This window comes from Numenius arquata, chromosome 4, assembly GCF_964106895.1.
Source record: "Numenius arquata chromosome 4, bNumArq3.hap1.1, whole genome shotgun sequence".
Lineage (NCBI taxonomy): Eukaryota > Metazoa > Chordata > Aves > Charadriiformes > Scolopacidae > Numenius > Numenius arquata.
The window spans coordinates 51,202,891-51,228,038 of NC_133579.1; positions in this window are offsets into that span (position 1 = coordinate 51,202,891).

Consider the following 25,148-nt stretch of genomic DNA (forward strand, 5'->3'; position numbering starts at 1 on the left):
TGATTCAGTTGATCTAGGAGCTACTTTAAAGGGCAGTACTATACCAAATCTCATTCCTTCTGCCTACTGCAGTCCTCCAACGTAAATCAACAGGCAGCTGCACTTTCAGCATCATTCTATAAAAAAAAAAAAAGGTCAAATAGCCTTAATGTTTTGCTGTTATAAAAGGATCTATAGGATGCATATTTAAAATGCATCAAGCCCTTGAAGAGTTTACATAAGGCTCAGAAGAGATGTTGCTGTTGGTACAGTCTACCTTGAGCTATCTTGGAGCAGAGAGAGAGGTTTCTGCCTTCACACATCTGCCTTATTATTTGTAAGCAAAGCAACCTCATGCTGAGAGTTGGAGCGGAGCTCTGAGCAATCTGAGTAGAAAATAAAAAGAACTGCTAAAAATAGCACATGTTAATAACTATCATAAGGTGGCCTGATCACGTGGAAACAGAGGGAAAGGAGATGTGTTGTATAGGATGTGACTGATATATCAAAGAAGTTTTTGAACGCATGCTGAATTTGTAGTATGACTTTTTATATCTGACAATTTTAATATTGGAAGGGATAATTGTGATATAAAAGAAGAGACTTAATCAGTCCTTTTGCTTTCTCATGCATGTTTCCCATGTAAACTGATTTAATTTCATCTTGAACTCTTTGATATAATGAGTGAGACCACCCATATGCCCTGGGAGATGAGAGTGAGCAAGTGAGTTAGAGATGGAAGAATGGGATTTCAAATGGGAGTTCAAAAAGGGGAGTTCTCAGACTAGCGGAATACAGGGAATAAGTGAAAGACCTGGTAGAAACAGGGAAGACAATGTCTGAATAAGAAATCAAATATAATATTAGTGACTTTTTGCAGTGTTGGAATAGAAGTAAGAGATCAGAGGATTAAAAAATAAGTGGAATGCATAGTCAAAGCAAAATGGATTGAGGGATGTAGGTAGGGTCAAAGATTTAAGGCAAGGTGTGCAATACACAAATTAAATTATACTAAATTTTACTTTTAAAAAGTTAAGTCCCAGTGAAATATCTTCCCAGTAATAGTTTGCTTGGTATTGCCTTGCTTATGTTTCAAAAGAAAGGGGAACTGCATCACTGTCTTAGTGTCCTACTGCTAGAATTCAGTCCCTGTTCTGGATAATGTTATCTTGTTGATTTGTTTTCTTTTTAAAAAATGTTTTGAAGAGTAGAACTTTGAGTTTTTGATAGATTGCAATTGAAAAGCATCTGACATTTTTTCCCCATTACATATAATAAGATATGCCAAAAAGACTGATCACAGATCTTTGAAGTACTTCTCTGTAGTTACTCCATTTTCAATATAGTCTTGAAATCACAAAAAGTTTAGAGATTGTTTGGAACAGAAGCAGTATCAGGTGAATAGGAATGAGGTTTTCTTATTAAGTTTTTGTGTTTATTTTTTTCATACCCTTAAAATGACACCTCACAGGATATTAATTTTCAGTGTGAGTGTGTTTCATTATACCTCAGGGGCCTAACTTGATATGTAACAATGGGACATGACTAGTGCAATCTATTCTTACCTCTTCTAGTGAGAACTAGACCACTTCAGATGAGAGAGCTGTGCTTTGTCTAGACAGTCTGGGTTTAGTTTCACTTTATGTTGCCTTCTTAGGAGCCTCTGGCAAATAGCAGATTTCAGGTACTAATCTTTACAATGAATGCAAAGTGAAAACAATTTTTTAAATGCAACATGAGTCATGAAGTTGCAGCATTAGAATTTACTAGTGAGAACACTGAAAAATTAGATGCTTATTTCAAATGTTTCTGAGGCTAGAAGAGTTGGATCATACACAGGTTCCATTATACAAATTATCTGTATTGCCATATGGGCTATGTCTACCTTCATATGTATGTGTATATATATATGTACTAAGGCAGACGTTTAAGCAACAAAGAAGAGGTAAAAGTATGCATATCAAATTAAATAAGTTTTAAATGCTCCATATTTTTGTATTTACCACAGAAAGACTGTAACAGTGTCTTACTGAAGGCGATACAGTGATCTTGATTTTTTTTTTTTAAATAATTTGTCGGTATCTCATAATGTTTTATGGTAGTTGAAAATTAACTAATCTGAAACTTAACTGGATTTCTGAATTTACTGTTGTCATATATCCAAAGTTTACTTTGCTGCCTATTCTGTGATGATTGGGTACTTGCTGAGAAAAAATGAATATTTTCATCAACAGGCAAAAAAGTGTTGACTTAGTGACCATTGTAAAGGGTAGCTTATTCAGTTACTGGAAAGAGACTTCATTCAGCAACACTAACATCTTATGTGTTCCTTGGGTATAATTTGGTATGACGGAAAATTACAAGGAACTTAAAAAAAAAAAAATCAAGGTTCATGAAAAATCTTAAGATTGCAGATATAATATATACATGTTCAAGTAATTTTGATTGAAACTCCTTTTTTTGAGTATAGTGAGGATTTTTGTTCTATTGAGTTCAGTTTTCTCATCAGCTTCCAAGAGGAATTTAACTTCACTTAATAAAAAGTTTTATTTTGCACAGTGTTAAAGGGGCAAAGTGCTCCTTGTAATCTTTTTCAGTTTGTATTTCTGTGCTTATACATTCTCTCAAATTGTCCTCACAGATTTTTATTTTTTTTCTGTACACATCTGGGAATTCTGAAGAATGTATCTTAACATTGGAATGCACTCTTTATCTCTTGGGCAATGTACAGACTGAACTGTGTATTAAAAATTGAGTATCTAAGGGTCTTACTTTCTGCACTGTCTTCATTTATAGAGTATCACATACCTTGTGACACATAGCTAAATTCAGTAATCTCGGCAGTAACAAATGAGTTCCTCAGTGTTACAAGAAACGTGAAGATCTGAAAAACATTTTATCCCTCTGTCAATTATGTGAAAAAACAGCTCTCTATTAGAATAAGAGAACATTCACTGCAATTGTGCAGTGAAACAAAGTAAGAGGGAAAATTTTCATCTAACACCCAACTGTGACGAAATTATAATCTCTTAGTTATTATGAGATGGAGGTAGAGCAAACCCATTGAATGGAGGGCAACATTCCTCCTGTGGAGATAAAAATAAAATAGAAAGAAAGAAAGAAAAGAAAGAAAATAAATTTTGAAATATTCTATCATGAAAGCCCTTTCACAGATACCCACAACTTCCATTTCTTAACTTTTTCTAGCTCAAAAAAGGGCAAGATAATTGTCTTGGGTGAGGGAAAAAGAACGAACCTACAAATTCGTTCATTGTTTGAACTAGGAGTGCAATTCAGAAAAAAGTTGAGGGTATACCCTTTCTTAATCATACTTGAATTTGCTTTGTCCAAACAGAAGCTGTGTGGACTGGCTTGTGAAATATATAAACTTCATATATTCTGTAATTTACTACGTGCACGACTAAGCAGAAGTTAATGCTTCTTGCTGAGGGACAAACTGTAGCTGTTAACAAGTGAGAGAGCCTGTGAGGGAACCTTTGAAATCCTTCTGAGTTTAACACTATGTTGCTTATAAAAACCTTTGATAAAGATTAGTCCTAATGACTACTATGTTTAGAAAATGTTATAGTCTTAATTTAAACATTGACACACCTAGTTTGTTTCTTGTACCATAATAATGGAGCATAACAAGGGCTTCTGAGTACCAGCCCAGGATAGTACCACAGACCCCCAAGAGTAAAAGCATGAGACCACAAAATGGTCAGTTACCATTTACTAAAGGAATAGAGTGTTAAGAACTGGGTACAGCCTGGTTTTGGACACAGCAAAGAGGACAAAACATATCCAGTATATGTAAAATATGACTTGATGAAAACAAAAAGAGAGATAATAAGGTATAAAGGACAGTGACAGCCTCTACAAGAACAGGAAGAAGGAAGAACAGGAACAGAAGTGAGCTTAATGACACTGCTTCCCATCACTGCAGATAGAGCAAGTTCCCCCTTCCTGTTCTGTAAAGAAAAAGTACAGCTTTCGTGTTTGTTTCTGTTTAAGTCTTTGATAGCAAAAGGTATGAGGGGGGAAAAACCCCAACAATCACATACAAAATTCTATCTTTCAAAATGTTACTTAATGAAAAAGTGACAGTTTTAAAGAGGAATATCCATCTGTGTTCTGCACTAGCCTTCCCTTGTGACCAGATGATTGATACCACCACACCAAATCTGAGTAAACATAGATGAAAGAATGTTTTACAGTTTTTCTTGAAAGCTGCTTTTAACAGTTCCAAGTAACTAGAATGTTCATAACAAAGCTCTGAAAATAGCAGATATGCTTATTTGGGGGGAAATTAGAAGTGGGTGATTTCAGATTTCAGTTTTGTGAGACTCCTCATTCATAATATACACATCCTAAGAAACAGACATGCGAGAAAAATAATGTCGAAGTGATATGTGAAATCTTGAGAACACTAAGAACTGGAAATGTAGTTTTGTCAGATCTCTATAATACAAGCCCATGAGGGAATAAGAAACAAAAAAACTAGTATTTGCAGCGGGGGTGTGTGTGGGATGTGTGTGTGAACTAATAGGTGAAAAAAAGGAGACAAGTGACCTAGACCATGATTGAACTTTCAACCTGTGGTGGTACTATTCAGTAGGTGAAAGTAGTTTCATTATTTATGAAGCTGGAGAAAGTTTGTGTTCCCCGTTGTTAATAGGTTTGAAGACTGAGTTTTTGTCATGAGCTACTAGCCTTTTCCTTTTTAATTGGGGGTGGAAAAAAGAAGGAAAGAGGTGAAAAAGGGAAAAGCATAATTCTCTCAGCTTCTGAGTGCCTGAAGCTAACAATGGATTAAAAAGCTTGTGTGAATAGTTGAAATAGGAATATATAGATTTTGCTTGTTTATACTCTTGGGTAGAAATCATGTTTTCTATAATTTTTGTTGAAATCATTACAGAATTTAAATTTCTTTTTCTGTCTCTGAAGTTCTGGGAAATATCAGGAAAGGTCAAGAACTGAACTAGGCTGTGTTTCTAGTATCCTTTGTGACTATGCTTTGAGTTAAATAACAAAAGAATGAAAATGGTAAAGGAAATAACCCATATAGTTAGTTACGGGGAAAGGTTATCAACAGCAAAATAGTCAAAGCTTAACAAGAGTCTAATAGATGCTTTGAAATTAGTATTTTAAAAGAAATTGCTTATAATAACCCTCTTACAGCCAGTGTTAATGGATTGCATTTACACAGAAGGGCTATTCAGAGCAATTTGTATATCATAATACTTGCACTTCTGTAGTTCAATACAGAATAAAAAATGAGTCCTAGCCAAGCTGCATTCCAACAATACTGTTTTTAATGGCTCTGTACATTAGTCTACTTTGATGTCTTCTCTGATGCACTGCCTACCTGAACTGTAGGTGTCTCATCATTCAGCTTGCAATCTTTAGGGAGGAGTCAAGGATCTTGGAATGTGTGCTTGAACACATATTATAGCAAGAGATTTAAAACTTTCTATTTCATTAGAAGCCATTTAAGCATCAGAACCCTTTAGCCTGCTGGAGATGAGTGTTCATGCCACTATCAAACAGTGATGCAGAAGTCAAGCTAACAGTTTAATATATAAAAATGTTTCCTTTCTTATCCTACAAAATAGTTCAAAGCAAAAATCTTCATCATCCTTGTACTAGTGAGTTCTGTGTTTTACAGAGATAATGCTGTAGAGCATGAATGCTAGGAAGACCTATTAAAGACTCCATTTGTGCCAAGTATACGAATTGCCTCTAAACAGAATTTGAGGGCTCGACATTTTGAGTGACTAACACTGTGAGGCTCCTCTTTTGGTCATATAACTACACTATGGCTGCTCAGATCCCTCTGCTGACTTCATAAAGCCCAAAGAAAATGTGTGTATATATTTTCACCAGTTCCTTGACAGTTATGCTGCATCAGTGCTGGTGTTTGTATCAGTAATGTCATTAGTGCATGGAAGTACAATTCATGTTCTTATTTCTGTTGGGAGGTTATTTTTTCTCCCCTTTTTAATGACCTTCAAAATTATATATGTAGGAGGATGCATCCAAGAAGGTTTTGGAAGCAATACAGATCATGGTTATCTACAATATGCTCCCTGTCTTATACATATAGTTTATTCTGGCATCAGTGCAGTCACTTATTTTCATAAATCCTGTGTAGTAACATAGCAACCTAATCCTCTTTATAGCTGAATGAAAGCAAAGTCTCATTTAATTTATATGTCAGTCTATATAAACTGACTGTCCCTACTAGCCTTTTTTGATCGTGTGTTGTTATGGCCCCGTTATGAATCTACATCACAGTCTAATTGCATTTAATCCTTTAATGACAATGCTTGGAACTGCTAGTCACAAGGATGTGCTTTTAATAATTATGGCTATTCTAAAGCCATCATAAAACAAAATAATATTTAAAAACTTAGTGATCAGAAATAACAAGTCAGACCATCAGCTGGACAGAACACAAGATTCATCCATGTTCTTAAAAAAGACTTTGAGCATTTGTGAGAATAATGTGAATTTCAGGTCACGGTAGCTAGGACCCTGTTAAGCATACTATAATTCTCAAATCATAGAATTGCCTAGGTTGGAAGGGACTTTTCAGATCATCTAGTCCAACCATCAACCTAACACTGACAAAAATCATCAGTAAACCATATCGCTAAGCACTACATCTACGTGTCTTTTAAATATCTCCAGGGAAAGTGAAAAGCAACCCCAGTTGTGTGAATGTATTAAATTCTCTTCCCTAGGGACTGTTAAATAATTATAGTTCTAAATTATTTCAAACATCAGGGATTAAGCTAATTGTAATCTGTAATAATCCTAAGTATGTTGATGCTGTAGTTTATCACAAGTCTGCATTTAATATAGTTGATACAGACTCCACGCGTGATCAACTTAATGTCGTCACTGAGTTTTTGGCCTGTCTTTGTATGCATCTGTTTGTTAAACTATCTGTGTGCTTGGTGTTGTGGCTTAACCCCAGTGGGCAGCTAGGACCACACAGCCACTTGCTCACTCCCCCCAGTTGCGATGGGGAAGAGAATCAGAAGAGTAAAAATGAGGGAAAATCTTGTGGGCTGAGATAAAGACAGTTCAATACGTAGAGTGAAAGCCCTGCATACCCACAAAGCAAAACAAGAAATTCATTCACTGCTTTCCAGCAGCAGGCAGGTGTTCAGCCATCTCTAGGAAAGCAGGGCTCCATCATGTGTAACAGTTATTTGGGAAGACAAACGCTATCACTCCGAATGTCCCCTCTTCCTTTTTCTTCCCCTAGCTTTATCTACTAAGCATGACATCATACGGCATGGTATATTTCTTTGGTCAGTTGGGGTCAGCTGTCCTGGCTGTGTCTCCTCCTAGCTTCTTTTGCCACCCCCTCACCCAGTCTATCTGCTGATGGGATGGTGCGAGGAGCAGAAAAGATCTTGAGCGCTTAACAACGACCAAAGCCACCAGTGTGTTATCATGCTATTCCCTTCCGAAATCCAAAACATAGCACTACATCAGTAGCTAGTAATAAAGTTAACTTTATCTCAACTGAAACCAGGACACTTGGTCACCAGGTGGAAGTTAAAGTGTTATCATGTGTTCATAAGGATTCCCTTGGTGACAAGCAGTACTAAATGAGGAGCACATTTGTGATTAATGCAGGCATTCTACTGCCAAATGCTTGCTGGCCCTACCAGGTCATGCTCTCTCACTGATGTATCATTCCTGAGAAAGAAGACTGCAAAGGAGAAACATGTTGTAAATACCCTCTTTGAGAGAACCTTAAGAGTTCTAAACTGTGTTTTGAGGCTTTGCACTTTGACTTTCAAATCAAATTTTCTTATATCGCTTTCGTAAATCTCTGTGATTTCTTTCTTCTTACTTTTTCCCTGAGTCTACAGCTTCCCTAGCAGAATTTTAAGGTTCAGCTCTGCTTAAATCACAGGGCCTTGTCACATTGATCTGATTTAGAGTTTTAAATATTCATTTCTGTTAACTGTGTATTTATGTTGATAAGTTAATGTGCAGGTGGAGAGTTGAGAGTGTATGATATTAGGTGTGGAGGAAAATGAAACTTGTCATAATCTGGTTCACGCTTGTGCTACTAACAGTCATGGAGAAGTGTATTATTTTACAAGCTCTTTTCATGAAACAAATGTCAGGTTTCTAAGGAAGACATCAGAGTTCCATTAAAAGAAGCAGAAATGAGTCAATTTTGATGAATGTTAATATTAGAAATAATTGTTTATAGCTGAGCTGCAACTGACTCATACAATGATACATCGTTAATGACTAAACACTACAATTTTTTAATTTAGTTTATTTGTCCTTCCCTCTTCCTTTCTGATTTGATAATGATGCCATATGGCACTTCTTGAACTCTAATATCAAAGATGACTGTATATTTGTGACATTTGACTGGAAAAAAAATGCTTATTCATTTAAATTAATGAGTCAAGGTATTGGAATAATGTGACTCAAGGTTGAGAATAGGTGTTAGATAGCAAGAGAAAGACTACTAGCTGGTCACAGAACTCTGGTGGTGGCATGAGTACGTCATATGTGCTGCTTCATTCTCCCTTTCTTGAATACATGAGAGAGTGGGTGAATTCAGTGATCTTGCAAGTAACGCAACACTAATAGCAAGTAATTAAATTATGTGTAACTGTAGACCACTCTGCCTCATTCTTAAGGTAGTATGCTCAAAACATTTCCCCCATCCAAAGTAGAGCGCAAGTACACCTTTTTGTACATGAATATAGAAGTCTCCCTAGTTTATCCAGTGTTTACATAGGATTGTGCAGTTGAGGGAGGTAACTAGCTAATAGTCTTGAAAAATGTGGCCTTTGTTTAGACAGCTAAGTAGACGCAGACTATGTACTTAACATTAGACTATCTCTTTAGAAAAAATACTGTCCTGATGCCTCACTCGCTTCTATGCATATCTGGAAATGATGATACTGCATGGCTTGGAAGCTGTGTCGAGACAAAAATACACAACTACTTGGTGGTCTACTCCTTGCTTCCTGTTATCTAGAGTAATTTAGAGAGTTGGTAATGAAACTAATTTCTACACTGCTTGCATTCAGAAATTTTTACTCAGACAAATATCAGGGGAAAAAAATGTAGATGAACAGACCTAAAAATAAAACCACAGTCACAGAAGTTAATACCCCTGGTAGATATTGTAAAAATGTTAATTGTAAAATCTCTGGAAATTATGTCTTTTATACAAAAGGGTGCCTGTGATTTTTCCTGGGGAATAAAACAACCAAACAATCCAACAGAACCCCTCAATCACTTTTCCCCTTATAACAGGTTTATAGACTGCAGGGTCCCGAGTGGTGCAAAACTGGTATGATGGACTCATTTAAAAAAGTGAAAAGATAAGAGCACACAAATGCAGTCAGAGTGATTGTTGTATAATTTGAACAAAATTTTGGATAATTCTTTGATGTGTTTAAAGAAATTAACTAAAAGAGAAACTATAATCATAAGATGAAACAGGAGATTTCTAGCAGAGAATAAAAAATGCACAAGTTGTAGAGACAATTGAAGTGGGATTATAAATGCTTAACTGGATAATGGCATAAATTAATGGCATTATGTTCTGTTTGGCTGAGAACTTTAATAGCAGAGGATGTTTTAGAAGGTGATACAAAAACTAGCTATGTGGAAAATATTGGTAAATGAGAAACTTGTGTACTTGCGTGTTTACTTTTTTCATTTTTTTTACATTTAGATTTTGAAAATTTGGCTCTGAGGTCCAAGATTTATTTTGTTTAAGCCTTTCCTTAATGCAAATCTGATACCTAACTATACCCAGAATGATAGAATATTTAGGCTACAATGCCAAGAAAGATATAGAAACTTGAAAAAGTCTCTTAGTTAAGAGTCAGACCCTCAAGTGCACCACGAGACCTTAAGCGTCCTGGGTAGCCTCCCCTGGGCCCACCTTTCACCCTCTGCCTGTGGGTCCAGGACCCCATTTCAGGTCAGGCCAAGCCCCACCTTCTTGTCAGAGCCATGATGGAGGTGTGACTCTCTCAAGTTTTGTCTCTGGTCTCAGTTCCTGGATGAACCTATGGACCTATGTTGTAGTCTTACTTCTAGTTGTGCTTCTGGGCCCATCTCCTGAATGAACTCACTGGATGGTCTCTGAACCCAGTTCATTGCTTTGATTTGTCTGCAACTGTCAGTGCAGCCTGTTTCCTGCTGCTTTCTCTGCCCATGTTTGGATATTGTGCTATTGTGTCCTGGCTAGTGAGGGCAATGTCTGAGTTGGGATCACCCATGGCTGTCACCTCATCCTCCCACATGGAGAAATGCGACTCCCTGATATTTAAGTTCTAATGAATGTGTTATCATTTTTAGTTTTAATAGATGTGCAACATTTTTAGTAAATAGTTTTGTTACCGAAGGTTTTAATGTAATGTATCATATAGCAATTTTTGTTTAAAAAAATCCTGTAACCTACAGGAAGTTTTATTTTGGAAAAAGTGGTAAAAAGCAAGAGGTTTCTCATTTTAATTATGAGTCGAGATCTTCAATATCAGAGAAGGCTTATAAAGGATATAAAGACCAGCTCTTTGAAAAAGAATTGGGCATGAGATCATCAGTTGCCAACATAGGTTTACAAAGAACAGGTCTTGTCAAACTATCTGATGGGGTTTTTGAATGGTTTTCAAAAATAAATCTCAGGGATAGAGAAGAATGTAGTCTAGATTTTATTAAAGACTTATCAAAGTGTCACTTCGCCTAACTGAAAAGGTCAAAAGTATGAGTATTAATTTTGGAATGGAGTCTTTGGTCAAAAGCTGACTAGAAGAAAGAATCTAGAGTATTATAATTAGCCATATCAAACTGAGTTCTGTAAAGCTGAGCACTGGCTGTAGTTTTACTGATGATCTTTGTTCAAATAATAATCTTTTAACCTTGTGCAAGCTGTCATACACACTTACAGATAACAATTTATAAAAATGAACAGACTACAGAGTAATGTACATAAAAGTTCTGTAAAGGATCAAGTATAGAATGAAAAAAATCCAAAATATAAAGCCATTCATGTTTGCAGCATCCAAGAACAAGTGAAAACAGTTGAATGAAAGGAAGCAAAAAGTCTTTCCGGGAAATTACATTCATATTGTACTTAACATGCATCATGAAGAGTATAGTTTGTATCAAGTGCAGGAAATAGAACTAAAGGAATCACACTGAACTTTAGTTAGCTGCAGTTTTCAAGACTCTTATTTATGAGTTCTAGTGCTCAACTAGGTATATGGCCTGTGAGATGAGAGGCAGGGAAAGTGAAAAAAGTGTGTTTTCAGAGAAGCTAGGGTTACAGTAGCTTAATTTGGAGGGCAGGGGGGTAGAATTTCCGTAAGTAACAGTAAGTGCCTTTACATTGTAAGGTTTATAAAATTATACTTTAAAAATTCTTTAGTTTGTGCTGAGAATTGAGGATAGTAGACCAAAAGCTACCTGGTGCTTTCATTCTAACTAGATTGCAAAGGAGAATTAGTTGAGGCAGAAGACAACTGTAGACTGTCTTATCTGTGATCTGATAAAATCTATTACCAGGTTAATAGATTTTATGGAAACATGAAGATGCAGGGGATGCGGATTTTTTCCAGAGAAAACTGACTAAGTACATTGGGCATACTAAGTATATTTAACCACTCTCTAAGTAAAATGGAGACCTTACTGTAATTAAGATTCTTTCTATTTGGATTTTTCTGTTTGCCTGCATCTCAAACATACCCACATAGAACTTCATCATTTCTCTTGCATTCGTTTGTGATTGTAGATTTGCTCTTCATAGAAAGAGTGAACTCCCACTGCAAGAATCAACAAATGTTTTCACCAAGTTGAGTGAATAAGATTGCAACTTGTCAGAAACAGCACTAGCAATGATTAAGTGTATGTATATGTGTTTTATCTTCTTCATTGATGGGCTAAGCTGCAATGTATTACATAAAAGGTTAAATTCTGAATATTCAGTATATCTTCTCTGCCTACTGAAGTAAAAATAAGAAAATAAATCATATGCATTTTGTTGGCATGTATTACTCCTGAAAATAATGATAGCAGAGGAAAGAAATTGAACTGTATTATCTGCAGAAATTAATTCAGTTGGTGAAATGTCTGACTTTGATGCTTCCTTTGGTCAATTACAGAACATTAAGAAGATATGAAAAGGGAGAAGGCAGCAAAGGGTAACCATACAATGGACTATTTTAAAAGGCTGAATGAACTAAATGGATTATTATTTTTTTTTTTTCCACTGGAAGGGGAGAAGATTAATGCTCTAAGGTGTTTTTTAATCCAGTGTTAAATATAAGATAAAGGATGTGTTCATATTGAAGTAGGACAGGGCATTAATGGGTTTTATACCATATTTCTTTACTGTTTCGATCTTATTGGATTAGCTTGAACATATAAATTCAAGCTCAAATCTTAAAGGATATGGAAGTAAATAGTACAAATCAAATATACCATAGATATCATGTCCGATTCTTCTTTTCTACTGTTCTGGTTTTGACGAGCTAAATTTAGCAGATGCAATGTGGTCATCCATAAAGCATCTGGCATAGTGTTGACTGGGAAGAGATAGATTAAACTCAATTCCTGTGTGAGTCTCAGTTTGAAGAACTAGCAACAAGGGGTTGCACCTAAAAGGAAACTAGTGGGGAAGGTTCCTAATGGATAACTTTAAAAAACTTACTCTTTGGGAAGAGTACCTTCTGTTTAAAATCTTTACAGAACAAAAAGTAGAAATGGGCTAAAGATACCTGCAGACACAAAGGTGAGAAGCTTTACCAAAGCAGGGAGACAATATCAGCTAGGAAGAACTGAAGAGCCTGAAGAATTATGATAGTACAAGTGGCAGTATTGAGCACTGTAGCACTTAAAAAGGAATAACAGGGGTATTCACTGCAGACTGGGACCTTGAGGTGTTTAACAAGTAGGAAAAAAAGTCTAGTTCTTGTGTACCACATCATAGATCTAGGTTATCAATGCGATGCTACCATGAAAAGAATAATAATGCAATCCTAGTATGTGTAAAGCATTTACATAGATACTGGGAAGTCTTAATACATTAAAGAAGACACTAGAAAATCTTGGTGTGGAAGGAATACCATGAACAATTTTTGTGACATGAATTCTTACAAGGAGAGGTTCATAAAACGTATGTGTGTATATATATGTATGTATGAATTAAAATCCTACTGGGTAAAGGCAGTGATCTTTTTGCCTCCTGTTTGGCTTCTACCAGCAGAATGAGATTAAAAGTGTATGTTTATTTAACGTATCGGACTGTGACATATCATACCAGTAAAGTGTCAGATTGTGGGGAAATTTCTGTCATTAAATCAGTAATGAAAGAGAAGGGAGTGGAATGCCAGAGAGAAAAGCTCTTTAACTAAAGGAAATGAGTGGCATGAAAGTAGATAGGAGTGGCTATGGGCATTCTAGAGAAAGCTAGAAGGTATTTGATTGACCGTACACTATGTTTCTGATGGAATTTTCTACTAGAAACTTGGAGGGAAATATCCTACCAAACACAGTGCATGTAAAAGAGGAAATATGCAACAAATGCCTTTGATAGTGGTAGATGAAGTTGATTCAGGGTGTTTTCATCTGCCATGGTGTTAATATATATGCATACATCTAGGGAAGAGATAAACAGAATTTAAATGGAGTCTTGGGTTTAAAAAGTCTAACTTACATAGCCATCTAGTCCCCTTCTAGAAAGAACGCAGGAGTAGAGTGACTGTTGAAATTTCTTTTTCCTTGTGCCTGGACAAATTAAAATAGGACACTGTAAAAGGAAAAACAAAAGCAACAGATTGTCTGAGATGGAATAGGAATGTTTTGAAAACAATAGGAGTATACTTGTTATGCAGGTGAGGAAAAAAGGATATATGCAAGTATAGATTGTGCTAGAAAAGGGAATCAGACCATATAAATAATAGCTGTTCTCTTCATTTCTATGTGAGCAAGATAGATTGCATCCAGTATAGCAGCAGCTGTGCTTTTTACGTTAAACGGTGGCTCAATTCAGCATATGAATCTTACTTCTAGAGTCTACACACATGTACATTTCAAGTGATATAGGAACTTACAAAATCAAAGTCTTAGGTTCAAAAAATTGTCACTGTTATATTAATTTTCAGCAGTTGAAATTTAATTATTTCATATAAATTCCCCCTGGAAAGAACATGAATGGTTTATATTACAAGGGAAAAATGTGTTAGTTTCGTTGAAGAGAAAATTTTAAACCCACTTCTGTGTGAATATCTTGAGCTTTATATTTCAAGTCACTATAACCTTCTCTGAACAAATCTTCTGCTGCCTTTGTTTGATTATATCCTATAATCCAATATTACAAATAACTGTAAATTTTGACCAAAGAATTTGAGGTAGTTGCTTCAGGTCTTTGTTTTTCATTAATTCAAAGGTCATAAATTGTCAAGGAGGCAACTGCCTCTTCCTGCCTGATTATGCTTGGCTCCTCGTTCTCCATCCCTTACAAAAGCAGCCTGCCCTTGCTATTGCCTGACAGTCCTATTTTATGCAGAGGAAAAATAAGTATGAGTTTGTTCAGAATAGTTCCTTTATGATCCAGAGAAGGAAATTAGCCATCCTGAATGGCTGGCTAGTCTTAAGTAGGACTAAGGAAGTTATTGGTAAATGCAAACTACCCAAATTTGGTTAACACTTGAATACTGCAGGACAAGAAGCTCTGAGCTCACATAATTCAGCTGGGCAAGGAAATTCAGTTTCAGGAAAAGGGATGCTATCAGAGTTGAGTTACCGTCATAAAATGATTCATGCAACTTAGAAATCAAAAGAGTGCTGAGGCCTACGTAACCTTCTGCTGGGATCTCAGAACCAGCCCTATGCAGGACTTGACTTTCTGATATATCAACAGAGAGAACTTCAAAGTGGTATGTAGTATACTCTGAGTCCCTTTAAAACAAACAAAATCAAATAAAAACTCCTTAGTTTTTTATTGCTTAAGCAGTCTCTTTGCAGCTTCACATGAAATATGGGAAAAGATCAGACAAATGAGTGTAAGTCTCCAATGTGACATGTACAGCTGTTGAAAGGAAGGCTTAAGGGAGATAAGGAGAAGATCTTTTACAAGCTTATCAGGAGAAATACAGTAAGATAAAGTGGCCTGATTGATAAATGGGGAATTAAACTAATAATAATTTAAAAAAAAAGCCAAAAAAAAAGAGACAGTTTTAATAATAAGAAAAGATGACTGGATAATTGGAAAGTAATGAAATTTTCTAAAATAGCTATGAATAGGCAGTCAGATTAGGGAATACCTGAAGATACTGAGAATAAAAAAATTTAGCTTAGTTTCAAGGATGTATAACTTGGAGCATTAAGGGAAATAAAAAAAATGCTCAAGTAGATTTTAATTGCTGTCAAGAGTTGACATCTCTGATTTTAATGACAGTGTTTTGAGAAAGATAAATTCTGGAAAATTAATTTAGAACCTTGCAAGAATAAAAGAAATCTAGCAAAGCTACAGAAATACAGAAGTCCTTATGAAAAAAAGGAAAAATATGATGGAAAAAAATACATTGTGTAAGTCTTAATAAGCTAAAGTGAAGCAGAAGAGGGAAGAATAAAAGTATTTAGGTTAGAGATGCATACACAGAACTATTATAACTGGGGAAGTAAAACTAGTCGCTTAACACTTACTTCCCTGTTCTTAACGTTGTATCCCTGGAAATAATCTAAATCATGCAAAAGAACAGTGAAAATAGACTTATAATTGAAAAAAAAAAATCATTCAGTTTCTGCAATCATTCTTTTGTAAAATGAATGGTAAATATATTTGATTTGAATTATAAAAGTATTTTTTTCATGACAATATATTTTTTGTATGTACTAGGAACAGAAAATGTTTCCCACGACCACTGTTTGTGACAGATTACTGGGCGGTCTGTAAAGTGGGGAATATTGACATATTTCTATCAAAATATTTCCTTTAATATTTTAGTCATTCAGGCGCAGTTAACATTATGTTAATGGAATTCAGAGGTGATACTAGACTTATTATGTTGAAATAGCAGTGATAACAAAAATTTGGTTTTAAAGATATGACAAGAAAATAGACAGAATAATACTGTATTAGAAAAAACAAGCTAGTAAATTTTAAATAAAAATGAAAAAAAAATTTCTGTAGGAAAAAAATGAACCTAAATCATAGCTTTTAAAAGGTTGTGGTAATGTAGACAATAAATTGAACATGAACATGCAATGACATACAGCCAACACAATGACCGGTATCATTTACTCATCTTTACTGGATAACTACATAGCTATAATGATATTTATGGTCTTATCCAGCATAGGAATTGGACTATGATATTAGTATTTATTGGGTAGTCTATTAGATACGATAGTACGATAATATAGCTATGCTAAGTTGTTACAATCGTTAATATACACTACCTAGAATTAGTATCTACTCCTAATTTCTTGCAAATTAAGCTTGTCCTTTCATATTTTGTATGTGCTGCAGTGGCTTGAATTATAATCAGAACCCTCATGAGAAAGATGAGATTATAAATCTCAAAACCGCAATGTTCGTAATACCCCAGTGGTTAAATATGGGACTAATTTAAGAAAGATCTTTAATTGGAAGGCTTAAAATAATTAGTGGCATGGTCATTTAATAAAATGTTTCTATCTCATCTTGTAGATATCCACAATGATATTGTTGTGCAAATATTGCAGCTCCTTTGTTTTTGAGGTTTCTGACATCAACAGTGTTACATTTTAATTAATTTCTCAGAGTTTAAAAGGCTTTTTAGAAGAGAGAAAACATCAGCATAATCTATGCAAGATCTAAATTTCATCTGCTCATACCCAAATATAGAAGTCATAGAACAGAGTGAGTAAGGATAAATGACATCTTGCAAAAATCATACTTCCAGTAGAAATCATATTGCTGGTTCAGTGTATTAGATGGCTACTTATTCTAGCAGAAGGACCACTTCATGGTAAATGGAATGACTTCCTTTATGCAGAGCTTTTAATAATTAAATGAACACAGCCTTTCTTCTAGTTTAAGCAAGACTAGAAGTGTGTTTGTGCATTAAGAATTTGGATGAGGACATAAGGTCTAGGGTACCTGTTCATACTATGTAAGATTCAGAACATTTAAGAGTTCCTACCTAGACATTGAGATCCTGAAGCTAAGAAATGGCATGGGATTCAGGAAAAAACCTCACTTCTGAGCTCTATTATAGGTTTTCCAGATAGCCTAACTTCCATATTGTAAGAAACTTTATTTCAGGAACGGTTGTCCCATTTTTAGAATCATTCTGTTTGCACGACAAGAAGACGTCAGTAGGACTTGGGTGAGAGGGTGTCTTTTTGTCACTTCACTAGTACAATCAGTGTGTAGTTACTACTCGAGATTAGTATTGCAGTCCTAAAGTTAGAATCTCTTATGGTCTTCCATTACTGCATACACATTTCTAAGTTAAAAATTAATCTGTTCATGCTGATTAGCTAAAAGCATTGGAGGCCAAAGTAATTTCACAGAGATCATATCTTCTGAGTTTTTGGTTCCCAGAGCTCAATACATATACATGTTGATAGCTTCTTGTATTATTAATGTCATGTCATAGTTAACTTTGCAAATCAGTGTTAATTTACTGCAAAATTTTTCAGAAACATGCTTACAGTAAACACTTTTTTTTTTTAATGAAAGGGAATTTTACTGTTTGGGAAATAGTAATTATGCAAGGATTTTTTCATTAATTTTAATGATAAAATTTTAAATGTCCCATTTTAAGACACTTGGTTTAGGAATTATCTAAAAATTATATTCCCAGTGGAATTGTCTTCGGTTATAGAGCAAATTGTTTAAATTGAAACTTTCCTTTCCTAAGATATTATCCTCATACTGCTACTCACAGTGGTTATTTCTGACAACATTTTGAATTGCATAATAATTATTTAATTCATGTCTATTGGTTCTTAAAGGGCTATTATTTATCTTGTTTTATGATTTCATAGAATTTTTTATTAACGTAACTATAGTTATTATAGCTACAATACAGTTAAACCATAGCCATTTTGAAATCAAACCTTTGTCTAACTAATTAATAACTAAAGGCCCCTCACCTTCATGACATAAATACCTCTGCTGAAAGACAACTTTTTTTTATTCTTTATTCTGGCTAGATTGCTAACATATTAGTGTTGCAGTTCTGAGTCCTGGTCTTGTATTCTTCTTGTTTACCAGGCCTCACAGTGTGGAAGGATAAATGTTGTCTAATCCAGTTACTGTCTATTTGTCTTTTGTAATCTTTTGATATGTAATCAGCTGAATTGGAACTTTGTTGTCTCAGAAAATCTAAATCTCTTCTCAGTAATTTACTGTGAGTCGGGCAGCACAAGAATTCACACAACAGATACAAAGCAGTTCTCTGCTCTTCATTTCATCTGCAAAACAAGTTCATAGCTTTTTAGGTGAACTTCTGTCTACCCCTTTCCTGCTCAGGAAATGACCGCATACCATTTTTTAAGAAGCGTTCTACCTCAGTGCGTGTGTGTGCTGCTTGGAAGTGCAGGGTAATAGATCAAGAGTCAACAAACACAAGTTGCAGCAAGGAAAATTCCCATTAGATATACAGAAAAAAATCTTCCTATGAGGGTAATCAAATGTATTGGAATAGGTTCTTAAGAAAGACAGTGGACAGTCTGTACATGGAGACATTTAAAACTTGACTGAACAAGGCCTTGGACAACCAAGCAAGGAATTGAACTAGATGGCTTCCAGTGGTCCTTTCCAACTTAAATTATTCTATAATTCCACTGAAAGTTAAGAGAACTTGCTTAAAGCAAGATTTGATAGAGGGATGTAAGATTTATTTCCCTTGTTTCGGACTCAGTCGTGTATCATTCAAGATTTTTTTCTTTAATTGGAACAATATAACGAAAACCTTTATTGACTTATAATACCTGGGATCTAATTAGCATAGGTATGGAGTTATCACAGCTTCCACTGAGAATGGGAGCTGAGAATGACCAATAATTCTGAAAAAATCTTTATGTTTTGAATTTGGAATTCAAATAATGTATTTTCAACTAAGTGCAGAAAGATCCCATCTGTGCCTTGGCAACAATAATCCCTTCTTGCTTAATGAGTGTATTGTGAATATTAAACTCCTTAAATCATGATCTAGATAAGGGGCTTGAGTGCACCCTCAGTAGGTTTGCAGATGACACCAACCTAGGTGGGAGTGTTGATCTGCTTGAGGGTCGGAAGGCTCTGCAGAGGGACCTGGACAGGTTGGATCAATGGGCCAAGGCCAATGGGATGAGGTTTAATAAGGCCAAGTTCCAGGTCCTGCATTTTGGTCACAACAACCCCAGGCAACGCTACAGGCTTGGGGAAGAGTGGCTGGAGAGCTGCCCAGTAGAAAAGGACCTGGGGGTGTTGGTGGACAGCCGGCTTAAAATGAGCCAGCAGTGTGCCCAGGTGGCCAAGAAGGCCAATGGCATCCTGGCCTGTATCAGGAATAGCATGGCCAGCAGGAGTAGGGAAGTGATGGTGCCTCTCTACTCGGCACTAGTGAGGCCTCACCTCGAGTACTGTGTTCAGTTCTGGGCCCCTCACTACAGGAAGGACATTGAAGTGCTGGAGCGTGTCCAGAGGAGAGCCACCAAGCTGGTGAGGGGTCTAGAGAACAAGTCATATAGAGGAGAGGCTGAGGGAACTGGGCATGTTTAGTTTGGAGAAGAGGAGGCTGAGGGGAGACCTCATTGCCCTCTACAACTACCTGAAAGGAGGTTGTAGAGAGATGGGTGTTGGCCTCTTCTCCCAAGGGAATAATGACAGGACCAGAGGAAATGGTCTGAAGTTGCGGCAGGGGAGGTTTAGATTAGATATTAGGAAGAATTACTTTACTGAGAGTGGTCAGGAACTGGAACAGCCTGCCCAGGGAGGTGGTGGAGTCGCCATCCCTGGAGGTATTTAAGAAACGTGTAGGTAGACATGGCACTTCAGGGCATGCTCTAGTGCCCGAGATTGTTGGTTTGTGTCTGTGTGTGGGTGGGTGTGGTGTGTGTGGTAGCGGGTGTTTGTTTTGTGTGGTTTTTGTTTTGGTTTTGGTGTTTGTTTTTTTGTTTGTTTGTTTGGGGTTTTTTGTTGTTGGTTGGACTCGATGATCTGAAAGGTCCCTTCCAACCAAGAAGATTCTGTGATTCTGTGTGGTTATCTATGTACAACAATAAGCAGTACTACAGAAATACCTAACAGGAGATTATTATTTCTATTCTTGGTCCTGCATTAGCACGGGAAATAGTAAGGTCTGGTTGTACATACTGAATGATACAAATACAAACTAAAATTGAAGACTTGTGTCATTCCCTAAGCAGTTTTTAGCCTATAGATGGAATCAAGTAGAAGACAAGAGATGAGAAAATATTACGTGAAATACTGTATAACTTGTCTACCTAATATGGCACTTTGTAAATCTGAATTCTTCATTAGATGCTCTTAAGCATAATGTGAGCATAAAAGTTCTCCAGTGTAACAGGTATTTATGGAAAATCAAATTAAGTTACTATGGCTAATAGTATGCATGGATAATTTAAGACTTAAACCCTTGATGTTATGCACAATCCAAATTATAGTATGAATTCAATAAATTAAAAGATAAGTTTTAAAAGGAATCACATTAGATTAAGAAAAATAATGCTCGGCATAGGCAGCTATTGAGTCTCAGCCTTTTCTTGTGGTGAGGACTGTCAAATAAAGGAATGTTGGTGCTTTTAACCTCAGTTTCAATTACTTTGAATTTAAAGGTATAATTAAGCACCTTTTGGGGACCAGTACTGAAGCAAAATCAAGGCCATATAGTTATTTTCACCAAATATTCTTTCTCTGGAAATCTGTTTCCTCAGCGTGAACCTCCATTAACTTTCAGTGACTGAACGGTACAAAGACTGACAGAAGCAATATAATTAGATCTATGAAGGAATGCCACAGATGTTTCTAAGACCTCAGGCCAAGCAAGATGGAATACCCCAAAGCTGCATGAGTTGTGCTGTTAACATCCAGGATGCAGAGACTGCATGGAAATTGTCTCTTGACTGTCTTTCCTAGAGCAATATCACTCTTTAACTGCACCCAGGAGCTGGTTTGGAGGATGTTGCTTCGCATGGGGCCAAAATCATACCAGTGCTCTCATCATCTGCTCGTATAGACAATTGCATTTCTATTTAGTTTTCCCCTTATGGTCATAATATAACTGTCCAAAAAGTCAGGATTTTATCTGGTGCAAACATCCATAGATTTCATTCAGCAATTAAAAGAAAGGATATAGCTATGTTGCACGATACAGAGCTGTACCAAAAATAGGTTGCTCAGAGCCGTGTTAAGGGCTTTCATGGTGGAAGCAGTTTAACACTTTTATAGTGGGGTATTCAAGTCTGGTGGAAGGCTTCTGTTTTTTAAAGGACAAATCAGTCTAGGCAGAGCTCTTTATTGTTTTCACGGCCTAATATATCTTAGGTATCTTTGTTCAGCCCTGCATTATGCCCTGAGATGAACTGAGTCTTGCAGTACTCAAAAGATACAGTGTAAGTACAGAAGAAGGCAGATTACTGTAAATATGGAATAGGTATGGTTTATTTGGATTGACCAGACTGGGACTGTCATTAATTTGTATAAAAAGTGAGGATGAAACACTCGTTTTACAAGCTTTTCCAAAGGTTTAAATGCTATAGTGCATTAGAAGACATTAAACAGAATTGAGTGAAATGGAGGTTCCAAGAAGCAGAGAATCATTCTGGTTTTAACCAAATTCATGGGCAATGTAGGCAGTTGTAGGCATGGGCATAGTCACTATGTTCTGCATTGGCTTTGAATCTGCTATTGAGAACAAAGGCACTGGGGTAGAAATAAAATGTTCAGAAGGGGAAACACAATCCAGATGAAAGATTTTACATCTTTTAAGGAAAACTTATTTTTCTAATAACAGGTATTAGAACAGGTAATCCCCAGAACTGATTTATGGATGGGCGTGTGGGCATATGCCATAATATATATTTAACTTGCAGCTGTGTGAGTGGGCAAATCATTTTACACCTCTATTCTCCCTACTCTATTTTTTCTTCCTTATTTATGTAACAATGTCTTTAGAGTAAGGACTTTTTCTCTTAACGTGCACAGTACACTAAGTACACCCAGTATAAATCTTAAAGCTTTTGGGGGCTACCATTCTACAAGTTAAAAAAGTTAATAACGAGAGACTTACATGGTAAATGTAATAAGAGAGGGATGAATTTTTTACAAGGTGAACACACTCAGTGTTTGTGTATTTTCACAGCATATTCACATATATTGCATTCTGAAGAAAATAGATAAGTATGTTCCTAAATTTTATTTTGGAGAAAAAGGAAAAATGAAAGTTTATAGAAAATAATGTGACCATTGAGATGGTGCATGCTTTGTTAGGTACAACCAGACTTCTTCTTGAACCTTAGTCTTAGAATATTTACATCACATTGTCTTCTTTTCCATTTAGATTGGTACTTCAGCATGCAGTGAATTCCTCTATTCTTCCATCCCTGTAAATTTTGAAACTGTTTTTCATCAATTTGGCTAATACACTTTGGAAACTTGGTGTGAATAAAACCACTGAAAATTCCATAATCTTTGTTGCAGTTTCAAAATGTGTATATTTATATTCTCATGGACGAGTACAGATACTAAGAATGCACATTGATATGAATAGTTTATTTTGCAAAGGGAACCCTTAAAACACTTACCAGTTCAATTTTAACATTACCTAACAGTGAAGTGTTTGGATTTTTTTAATATATTATACAGAGTAATTTAACAGTTCTTTGTAGCAGTTTTGGTTTGTATTTTGGTTTTACACTGCATATAAATTTTTGACACAAGAGAGAAATGCTTTTTTAAGATTTTAAATTCAGATTGAGACCTCTATATTTCTGGTAATCAGCAGTTAGCTGAATATGCAGTTCTCCATCTTCCTTCTGCCCTTTGCATGTTCTTATCTAATCTTGCATGAATTCATTCAAAATATTTTGAACTTTACAACAAATATTTCACAGTTTGATATATGTAGATTTGTTTTAAATGTTAATATGACCATTCAGAAGGTCAAAATTGTATATTCCTATCTGGAAAGATACTAGTGCAATTAAACAAATCTGCTTGACATTTTAAAATGTTAGCTGTTGTACATTATTGTTCAGTGTAATGAATTAACTTGGCAAGAAATATAAGTATATTTTATTTTTGTTTATTTAAGTGTGAATTGGACTGCACGAATGATAGCACTTTGCTGAAATTTACAATTTTGAAGACCATTTAGTGAAAAGATTGCCTAATATTAAATCTTACAAACAAGAAGGCCATAGAGAGCATTAAAGATATAAACAAGAAAACGTGGTTGCATTAAAGGAAAAATGTATGTCTTTTGTTTGCCTTTTAATGCAACATATAATTTTCTGTTACGTAGATAAGAAATGGTGGAGTGTTGCCCCAGTTGCCTTCTGGAATTTCTTGAGATTTTAGGAATTTTTTTTTGTGGTCTGGTTTTAAATCACAAATTACATAGGCTTTTTAATGTCTGCCTCTTTTGCTGATGTTATTCTTACCCATTCAGTGCTCCTACTGTGCTAAGACAGACAGCTTCAAGTCTTCTTTAGGAAGTGGGATTCTTTTTAATTGCTTCACAACCCCATTTTATTTCCTAATTTACTCTTTATGGATACATTAGAGAATTGTTCTTTGTTATCCCTAAAATCAGTTTTAAGCGGTTCCCAAAGCTGTATTCCTAGAATCAATAGTAATTGCTAGTAATTGACCACTTATAACCAGTGTGTAAAGTCCTAGAGTGTCTGGTGTCATCTTCTGCTTGCATTTTTGAATGCTCCTGTTAAAACTCTCAATTCTGGAGCTTTCAAGCTGTAGTCTTCTACCAGTGGAACTCACACTGCAATAGCCAAATCCATTCGCTCATACACCCTTGTTTTAAAGTCATTAATAGTACAATCTAAGTATCTACTAGTTGTGACCATATCACTGGTATGTTCTCAAAATTTACATACTTTACAGAAGTATACAAGGATGCTTCTTTCTACCACATAAAAATGCCGCTGCCATGTAAAGCATCTGGAGATGGGTTCACCTGAGGGAGGATATGTTGTGTATGATTAAAATTAAGGGTTTTAAGGGTCTCAGTACATCACATCGCATAGATATGAGAAATACCCTGAACAAAGACTTCTGGCAAAAACAGAAATGAAATTAGGCATGATAGTTACAGTCAGTTGTTAATATAGGGGTAGTTAAAACACACAGTTATGTGTAGAAATCCAGTTCTGTCCCTCACTATCTTTTTATAAAGAAGAGTTATCTGATGTATAACCTTATTTCTACAACACAAGTCAGTAGACTACTGCTAGGCTACCTAGACTACTTTGACAAATCTTAGGGAGCAGTTCAAAAAAATCTGGGTTTTGTTCTATTTTACTGAGCATTTAAAAACAGAAAATGTGAATTTTGTAATGACATCATTTATTTTGAGTAACAGTTCCCTATATCACACATAACCCTAGAGTATTAGGTAGGTAGGACTTATAAGACCACTAAGGTGTACAATTAATTGCTTGCATTTCACCTATCTGAAATGATTAATATTTCTTCCCTAAGGAAGAATGTTATTATTAAATAATTATTATCCATTAGTAGAAATCACATTGCACATTAAGTAGGACAAGAGTTTTCTGCAACCAGAATTTGCAAAAGATGGGAATGTTTCATTGAGTAACTATGTTTACATTCATAATGTAAATTGTACATAAAACCTTAAAAATTGAGTCTTAATAAATTGTGTTGCATTTTATCTTCTGTATGAACTGGAATAAAACTACCCAAAAATTTCTTGTCCAACCAAACTGCAATCACTGCCACTAAAATTATGAGTTGTTAGTTTTACAAAATCCATTTATCTATTTGCATCCCAGCAGAACGCATCGAATCTTTCTTTCTTTTTTTTTTTTTTTTCAGTCACCAGTTCTTAGTGTGAAAAGTCTTAAGCATTTATCTTTGAATGTTGGTGGGAAGTAAAAATGTTGACCAAACATCAGAAACAGTTTGT